Source organism: Lactuca sativa, chromosome 7 (genome assembly GCF_002870075.4).
Source record: "Lactuca sativa cultivar Salinas chromosome 7, Lsat_Salinas_v11, whole genome shotgun sequence".
NCBI classification, from domain to species: Eukaryota; Viridiplantae; Streptophyta; class Magnoliopsida; order Asterales; family Asteraceae; genus Lactuca; species Lactuca sativa.
In genome coordinates, this window is record NC_056629.2 from 11,358,267 (window position 1) to 11,367,535 (window position 9,269).

Here is a 9,269-nt window from a genome sequence, read left to right on the forward strand (position 1 = left end):
ATCATATCTTGAAACTCATTTCTAACTGAGAAGGTTGAAAACACCTTGAAATATGTGGAGTAAAGATGTTTTCTTACTCTAACACATATAGAATTGGAGTTTTGATGTTTTCATTACTCGAGAAACAAAAGATAAACTAAGACCTATTGATATTGCCATATTTATACTTATTTTTAGGCAGTATTTAAGTACATTTTTATTAATAAATTGATAATATGTTTAGAATAATGATACTTATGAGTTTAAATTGTTATTTTCAGTCAATACAAAGGATTTTCGAAGAGAGGGACCAAAGGTGACAAAATGGGGAACATGGGAGGCTTGGAAGACAAGAAAATAATAAATTCACGATAAGAGCTAAATTCACGACGTGGCGATGAAGCCCACGATGTGGCATGGGTGTTCCAGAAGATAAACACCGCGACGCGGAGGATTTCCTTGAAGGATACGGATTGCTTGAAGCCCACAACGTGGCGCAACCTAGCCACGACGTGGCGCGAGTTTTTAAGGATTATATAAGTCCTCCTGATTATTACGAAAAAGGAGACTTTTGGCAGAAGAAAAAGAGTTCCAGGAGACGAATAAGAACGAAAGAAAGGTTCTGGAAGAGGGTTTTCAACACCAAAAGAAGTAAAGGTTTATTTTTAGAACATGTTTTTTATTAGTTTTAGCTGTGTTAGTTTAATTACTATGATGAGCAGCTGAATCTAGCTACTCTTGTTTAGCTAGATGAAGCTTTAAACTTATGAATAGTTATATGATTATGGATTGAACTTAGTTGGTAAAAATTTGTTTGTGTTTAATTTGTATGACCTAGCATGTTATTATTTGTTTATCTAATTGCTTGATTGCATGTTCTGTGTAGCTTAGTGACCATTAAACTGCATGAACTTGTTTACCTAATTATTTAGTGAACATTGAATTGTTAGAGCTAGGATTGACCAATCTTAGTTAATAATTAGAATAAATAAAGTTTAGCTGTGCTAGAGAACGTGAATTGTGATCATAATTGCGTTTACACAACAAATCTTACATAGCATATTTACATCTATAATTAGTTCTGTGTTTAATTATGTGTGAACATACATGGTTTGACATGAATTAGTTAAATATTGGTAAGATAGAACTAAATTACTAATATAACTAAAAAACCAACTTAGTAATCCACAATCGTTAGCTAGCCATAAGGGAGAAGTGGATTCAAACTAAACAAGAGTGTGTTTTTACTTATTGAATTTGATTTAAGTTCATCTGATCTTGTAAAACCAGATAAAACCCCTTATTAAACTTGTTAAATAAATTAGGTTAGTTTAATAGTAAGTAAATTAATTAGAACACCGTTCCCTGTGATCGACACCCGACTTACCCAAGCTATACTATAATCTGACTAGGTATACTGCCTATAAGTGCATAGATAGTTAAGTTTGTTAGGTTATAAATATTAAAATTAGTGGGTACTTTTGTGCACATCAAGTTTTTTGCGCCGTTGCCGGGGAACGGCTTAGTTTTTAGTTTATTTATTTGCATTAAATTAATCGATCCTTCTTGTGGAGTCAAAGCCACAAAAAGTTATTTTTTCAGCAAAATAAAAATTTTCTGTTAATCACAGAGTCCACGACGTGGCCATATACTTGCCACGACGTGGACAGCCAAAATTTTTTTTTTAATTTTAGTTTGTAGTTAGTTTTTCTTATTTTAGTTCAGTTTTACGTTTTAGTTTAGCAAGTTGCAGGAGTTCATGACCAGAAGCTCAAACACACACTTGGTGCCACCACTGGAAGACCCCGAGTCTGCACTTCACAAGAAAAAGACGCCCTTGCAAGAATTGAAGTCAGCTTTTTCTATGAAACCGGGAAGGAAGACAGGAGAGTCAAGTTCATCAGCGAAGCACAAGAGCAATCTTGAGCATTTGGATCATACACCCGTGCAAACCGAGTCCGAATACGATACCGAGCCAGAATTTGAAGAACACACAAGTGAACCCGAGAACGAGCCAAGGAACGAGATGGTAGCAATTGAAGAAATGTCCATGGGAGCATACAAGAAGCAGATCCGAGAAGATATGGGGCCCGGTTTAGTCCAACCCGCAATTCCTGCCACTGCCACATTCGAGCTGAAGGGACACATATAGACAGCACTGAAGGACATCCCATTTTTCAGGAATGATCATGAGGATGATTTTAAGCATCTAGACGAAGTCAACGACATTGCGGATTACTTCAATGTCCCAAATGTCACCAGAAATACAGTCTTGCTTAGGATGCTTCCCATCACTTTCAAAGGAGCTGCTAAGGAGTGGTTAAAAGCACTCCCACCGGGTACAATCACCACTTGGGCTCAAATGCGTGAGCAATTCCTGGATCAATTCTGCCCGCCATCCAAGATAGCCAAACTCAAGAAGACGATAGCCAACTTTGAGCAACAACCGGGGGAGTCACTATACGAAGCATGGGAGCGGTACAAGGGCTTACTCAGAAATTGCCCGCAACATGACCTAAATGTGCAGCAAGAGATGTCAATCTTTTATGATGAGGTCAATGTGATGACAAGACAACTCCTTGATTCTCAAGGACCGTTGACAAAGAAAAATCCAAGGGAGGTCAAGGAGCTAATTGAAGAATTCGCGAAACACTCCCGCGAATACCATAACCCGAGGCAAGACGGAAGCAAAGTGTAACGACCCGTTCCCGGTATGTTAAATTATTGGTAATTGTTGTGAGTTTTGCAAGAGGAACTCGGCGAGTTCATAGCCTGACTCGCCGAGTGGGGTCGCGGCTGAGAGCACGCGTGAGCCGGGGACTCGGCGAGTCCATATCCTGGACTCGGCGAGTCCATCCGTCTGGGTGAAACCCTAACTCCCGGGTTCTTGCTCACTATTTAAACCCCATTATAGCCTCCATCTCGCCACTTTCCCCCTTAGAGCACTGTGAGAAACCCTAAACCTTCCTCTTGTGAGCTTATAAGTGATCTTGTTCCATTTTGGTGAAAAGGTGAAGAAGGAGAAGAAGAAGGAAGCAAGGAAACGAGTCCTAGTGCCAAGATCCAAGACCAAGTGTGAACTTATTGAGGTATTTTCGGAGTTCTCTTCTAGTTTCATGCTTAAACTTCCATTAGAGCTCTTTTAAGGGCTATTTGATGCTTATTCCAAGCTTTATGCTTGCTTGATTGTGTTATTGAGCCGAAATACCTTTGGATCTGAGTGTTGGGGTGTTGAAGAGTCCAGATCCGCTACCTTTTTGGGGTTACATTGCATATTAACCATGGATCTACCCATTTTATGCATCTTTTAGCCTTATTTTCCTTATTCATGAGGTTGTGCACGTAAAGTTGGAAACTTTACGTGGTAAATCAGCTTATTGGACTCAGATCTATCAATTGCATGTGTTGGATTCAAACAAAATCGAGTAAAAATCAGTTGCATGGCGGCAACTCGGCGAGTCGGGAGCAACGACTCGGCGAGTTGGGCCGCGAGTTCCCGAGTCCTTCATTTTGACCAGTGTCGAGTGAATTCAGTGAGTTAGAGAGTGGACTCAGCGAGTTGAGGGTAGACTCAGTGATGGAGGGACTCGGCGAGTTGTTCATACAACTCGGCGAGTCCAAGGCAATCTCCTTGGGGATTAAGAACAACTCGTCGAGTCTGTTCATCTGACTCGGCGAGTCAGATGAAGATCATCTGAGTTCTTGGATCAAGAGGGTACTCGTCGAGTCGATGCCACACTCGACGAGTAGCAGCATGTAGAGTTGAGAAGTGAGAGTAGGACTCGGCGAGTTGGGTGGCCCAACTCGGCGAGTCAGCCCCATCAGTAAGTTGACTTTGACCAAGGGTAAAAGAGTCGTTTTACCCCAAGTGCAGTGTTTAGTATTTGATTGAGTGTGTTCATGGACTTGTAGCCGAGGAGTTTCGGAAGCAGCAGCCGGTAGCTTTCAGGCACACACACTCAGCCGCCAGTTTTCGAGGTGAGTTCCCCTTTCGGTAGGAACGGGTCTAAGGCCACCATGCCGGCCCGTTTAGCGAGCAGTAGTATCCGGATGTTATCCGATGCAGTAGTTAGCATGTTGATGCCTTTGTGGCTCAGACAAGATTATGTGTGTTCATGTTAGTGATATGTTATGCTATGATCAGTCAGCTTTGGACTTCGGTCCGATGTCAGCTTCGGACTTCGGTTCGATGTAGGGGACAAGGTCCCGGTTAGCTTCGGACTTCGGCCCGATGTCAGCTTCGGACTTCGGTTCGATGTAGGGGACAAGGTCCCGGTTAGCTTCGGACTTCGGCCCGATGTCAGCTTCGGACTTCGGTTCGATGTAGGGGACAAGGTCCCAGTTAGCTTCGGACTTCGGTCCGGTGACAGCTTCGGACTTCGGTCCGATGTAGGGGATAAGGTCCCGGTCAGTCAGCTTCGGACTTCGGTCCGATGGAGGGGGCAAGGCCCCGTATGTGCTTGATATATTATTGTATGGTATGTGGTAATTTGGGGGAGCTCACTAAGCTTCGTGCTTACAGTTTCAGTTTTGGTTTCAGGTAGTTCCGCAAGCAAAGGGAGGAGCTCTGGATGACGGCATCGCACACACCACCGCCTCAGATTTAGCCTGGGATTGATTTAGATGTTTGATCTGATGTAGTATGACATAGTTATTCCGCACAGTATTTTATTATGTTTTGGAATACATCACGTATGGTTTTATTATATGATGCTCTGATTGCAGTTTTGATTATATTAAAAACAAAATTTTTGGATCGTATTTTTGGGTCGTTACAAGTTGGTATCAGAGCCCTGGTTTGAGGGATTCGGATACACTCTCGGGTGTATATGAACTCAAACTAAGGGGAAATAAAAGATTTTTAATAAAATGTTTTTACAAAAGAATTTTGAAAACACTTAGAAGGAAAAGAATTGTTTTAAGATAGAGGTGTGTGCATGCGGTCAACCGAGCTCAAGTAAGTACTCCCAAATTACCCATACAAGTTATTTGTTCAATTTCAGTTTAGTAGAACAGCATGCTAGGATAGGGCTAAGGGGGTAGGAGAATGCCTTATGTGCCTGCTTATGTGTTACAGCTCTATGAATATTGCATGCTAGAATTGAGTAGACAGCAGTAGGATAGCCTGTTTAGGTTATGCCTGATAGTGTGAGCATAGCATCCTATGCTAGTGCAATTTCTTGTTATAAGAATAGCTTGCGTGAGTCTGTTTCCCTTGTCCGAATGCTGCTTGCTTTGTGCTTAGTGGGATTCCGAGTAATGGGAGTTAGCCATTAGGTGGACACGTCACACCACATGTAATCAGGTTTGAATAATCCCAGAGTGCTGGAACTGGCCCTACTGCGCAGCTCTTGTTTGAGTCCAACCGTTGTAGGGACGGATCTTTTACTTGAAGGATTATCCGACCCTCATCACATGTGATGGTGTTCAGGTGATGGCCAACTGGCAGTGCAAGGAGACCTACAGCAGCTGAGGACCGGTCGTATTGAGCTCGAGTTTTCTCTAGGGCAAGCCTAGGGTGAGAGTAGCAGAAAATAGCAGCGGTAGAAGTGACTTGGGGAAGTCGAGGCAGTTCTTGAGGAAAGTACGGATAGATGTGGAAGGTAGTAGGGGCCCATACTACTGGAAACAGAGGATCCGTACTCGAATCAAGGAAGGCCAAGATTTGACCAGGAAGCTAGTAGTCGTATTATGATCCCTTGAAATATTTCGATGTTCTGATATCGTTATGATGCGTTCAGAATGGTAGTTTTGCGTCCGAGGCCAGCAGCCGGCAGTTCAGATGCCGGAGGAGGATCAGGATCGGGATCCGACCCGGAGGTCGGACAGATGGATGAGCAGACCAGAGAGTTCCTTTCTTCTGAGATTACTCGCATCATACTTGAGCAGACTCCTGTGATCTTCGGTTCGATCAAGGAGGGCATTTTGGAGATGATGGATGAGAGACTGAGTACCTTCCGTACTGAAGTGGCGGCCGTGATGGGGTCGCGCACACTCACTTTCAGGGAGTTCAGGGCGTGCGGGGCTCCTGACTACCACGGGGCACGGGACCCCATAGCGAGTACCAGGTGGTTGGCGGATGTGGCCAACGCATTCCGTTCTAGCAGATGTCCCGAGGGGGACAAGGTCAGATTGGCGTCCTGTCTCCTGAAGGACAGGGCACGTGACTGGTGGGAGGAGGTAGGGCATACCATCGGGGATGATGCGGCATTGGATGCCATGACCTGGGCTGATTTTTCTACCAGGTTCAGAGCGGAGTTCGCATCGGTCATTGAGGTGCAACAGTTAGCCAGGGAATTCCAGGATCTGACCCAGACTACCGAGACAGTGGCGGAGATCACCGCCAAGTTCAGGGAGCGGGCCCTTCTTGTTCCTCAGTATGCAGCAGACGAGGAGATGAAGAAGGCCCGTTATCACGAGATGTTGCGGAGCGACATTCGTATGTTTGTGAGCCGGTCCAGTTGCAAAACACTGGACGACATGATTGCTAGAGCTCGGGAGAGGGAGATTGATCTCGAGGTGGAGAAGAAGAGGAAACCGGAGGCGGTTTCGGGTTCGGGTGGTTCGGGCAAAAAGCCCAGGGTTTCGGATCATAGGTCCAGGGGACAGCCGAGCTACGGTCGATGTGGTAGGTGTGGGAAGATGCACGAGGGAGCGTGCAAGGCAGGGAGTTCCGGCTGTTTCAAGTGCGGTCGGGTTGGACATTTGAGTAGGGATTGTACGGCTCCTGCTACTGTCGTTGCTGCGTCAGACCTGATTTGCTTTCAGTGCAATCAGAGGGGACATAAAAAGTCCCAGTGTCCGAGTATAGCTTCAGCAGGGAAGGTGGCTGCACCTGCCCCTGCTACCTTGAGGATTACAGACGGCCGGCAGGGCCGAGCTGATGCGCCAGTGGCAAAGAGTAGGGCGTTTCAGATGACAGCAGAGGAGGCGCGAGCGGCTCCTGATGTGGTGACGGGTATGTACCTCCCCTTTTATCTCTTTATTATTGATTAAATGTTGCTTATGGTTGTATGTTTTATTCAGGGTCGTTCTCTGTGAACGGCATTTCTGCTTTGGTATTATTCGATTCGGGGGCTACCCGATCATTTGTATCGCTTGCGCTTAGCAAGAGATTTAGCAGAGCTCCGGGGGAACTGGATTGTCCGTTAGAGGTTGAGATAGCGGATGATAGGACCGTGAGGGTCGACAGAGTATATAGAGGGTGTTCCCTTCAGATATTTGAGGAGCAGTTTTCAGTGGATTTGGTTCCGATTCCCCTGCGCGGGAATAAAGTTATTGTGGGAATGGATTGGCTAAGCCCCAATGGGGCGGTGATTGATTGTGAGCTTCAGCTAGTGAGGGTTCGCACTCCCAGTGGGGGAGAGATAGTGGTTCAGGGCGAGAGGCCCCAGCGAGGATTGACCTTCTGCTCTGCCGCTAGGGCGAGGCGCTACGTTCAGCAGGGCTGCGCCGGTTATGTAGCCTACGTCTTGGATGCCCGGGTTAAGGGCAAGACGACGATCGATGATGTTCCTATTGTTCGAGATTACCCGGATGTGTTTCCCGAGGATTTGCCGGGGATACCTCCTGAGAGGCAGGTTGAGTTCAGGATCGATCTGGTTCCTGGTGCGGCTCCGATAGCCAAAGCACCATATCGACTTGCTCCCCCTGAGATGCAGGAGTTGTCTACACAGCTTCAGGAGCTATTAGACAAGGGTTTCATTCGACCGAGCAGTTCGCCTTGGGGAGCGCCGATCTTATTTGTGAGAAAGAAAGACGGGTCGCATCGGATGTGTATTGATTACCGGGAGTTGAACAAGGTAACGGTGAAGAACCGTTACCCACTTCCGAGGATAGATGACTTGTTTGATCAGCTCCAGGGAGCGTCTTGGTTCTCCAAGATCGACCTACGCTCCGGTTACCACCAGATGAGGGTCAGGGATGAGGATGTACAGAAGACTGCTTTCAGGACCCGGTATGGTCATTATGAGTTTGTGGTGATGCCATTTGGGCTCACCAATGCCCCAGCCGCGTTCATGGATCTCATGAACCGCGTGTGTAGACCGATGCTGGATCGGTCAGTGATAGTGTTCATCGATGACATCTTGGTGTATTCCAAGACGCAGGGACAGCACGAGGAGCACCTGCGGGAGGTACTGGAGACTTTGAGGAGGGAGAGACTGTTCGCTAAGTTCTCCAAGTGCGAGTTCTGGTTACGCGAGGTGCAGTTTCTTGGGCATCTCGTTAATCAGAAGGGTATTCTGGTAGATCCGGCCAAGGTAGAGGCCGTGATGCAGTGGGAGGTCCCGAAGTCTCCATCTGAGATTCGGAGCTTCCTAGGGCTGGCAGGGTATTATCGGAGATTTATTCAGGACTTCTCCAAGATAGCAGTGCCGCTCACCCGACTGACCAAGAAGTCGGTAGTTTTTCGTTGGGAGCCTGAGCAACAGGCGGCGTTCGAGACTCTCAGGCAGAGATTGTGCGAGGCTCCGATCCTCACCTTGCCAGAGGGTGTTGAGGATTTCGTGGTCTATTGTGATGCATCGATCACAGGTATGGGAGCAGTGTTGATGCAGCGAGGCCACGTGGTGGCTTATGCCTCGAGACAGTTGAAGCCTCACGAGGCTAATTATCCTACCCATGACTTGGAGCTGGGGGCAGTTGTATTTGCCCTCAAGATTTGGAGACATTATCTGTATGGGGTCCGCTGTACTATCTACACGGACCACAAGAGTTTGCGATACCTTATGGATCAGCCGAGTTTGAATATGAGACAGAGGAGATGGTTGGACGTGCTGAAGGACTATGACTGTGAGATCCTGTATCATCCAGGGAAGGCCAACGTGGTGGCCGATGCCCTGAGCCGCAAGGTGTCGGCGGCCCCCATCCGGGATTTGTGTATGAGGATGACGGTAATCACTCCTTTGTTGGAACGAATTAAGGAGGCTCAGATGGAGGGTCTCAAGGAGGAGAGGCAGAGGTGCGAGAGGATAGTGGGTCGAGTAGCTTCGTTCGACTACGACAGTCGGGGTTTGATGATGCTTCATGGGAGGGTGTGGGTACCGTACTGGGGTGGGGTACGGCAGGTATTGATGGACGAGGCTCATAAGTCTCGATTTTCTATCCATCCAGGGGCGACGAAGATGTATCGAGATCTTCGACCTGATTATTGGTGGCCCTGCATGAAGCGGGACGTCGCTTGGTACGTTGAGAGGTGCTTGACCTGCCGGAAGGTCAAGGCGGAGCACCAGAGACCTCACGGCAAGATGCAGCCGTTGGATATTCCCGTGTGGAAATGGGAGGACATC

General features: G+C 46.9%; 1 non-coding gene across 1 annotated transcript; it reads right to left on the bottom strand.

Moving 5' to 3' along the window:
* Positions 1 to 2,389: 2,389 nt before the first annotated feature.
* LOC111881394 (small nucleolar RNA R71) lies at positions 2,390 to 2,496 on the bottom strand. Its single transcript, XR_002846817.2, has one exon. It is a non-coding gene; the product is annotated as a small nucleolar RNA R71 (small nucleolar RNA).
* Between the last annotated feature and the right edge of the window lie 6,773 nt (positions 2,497 to 9,269).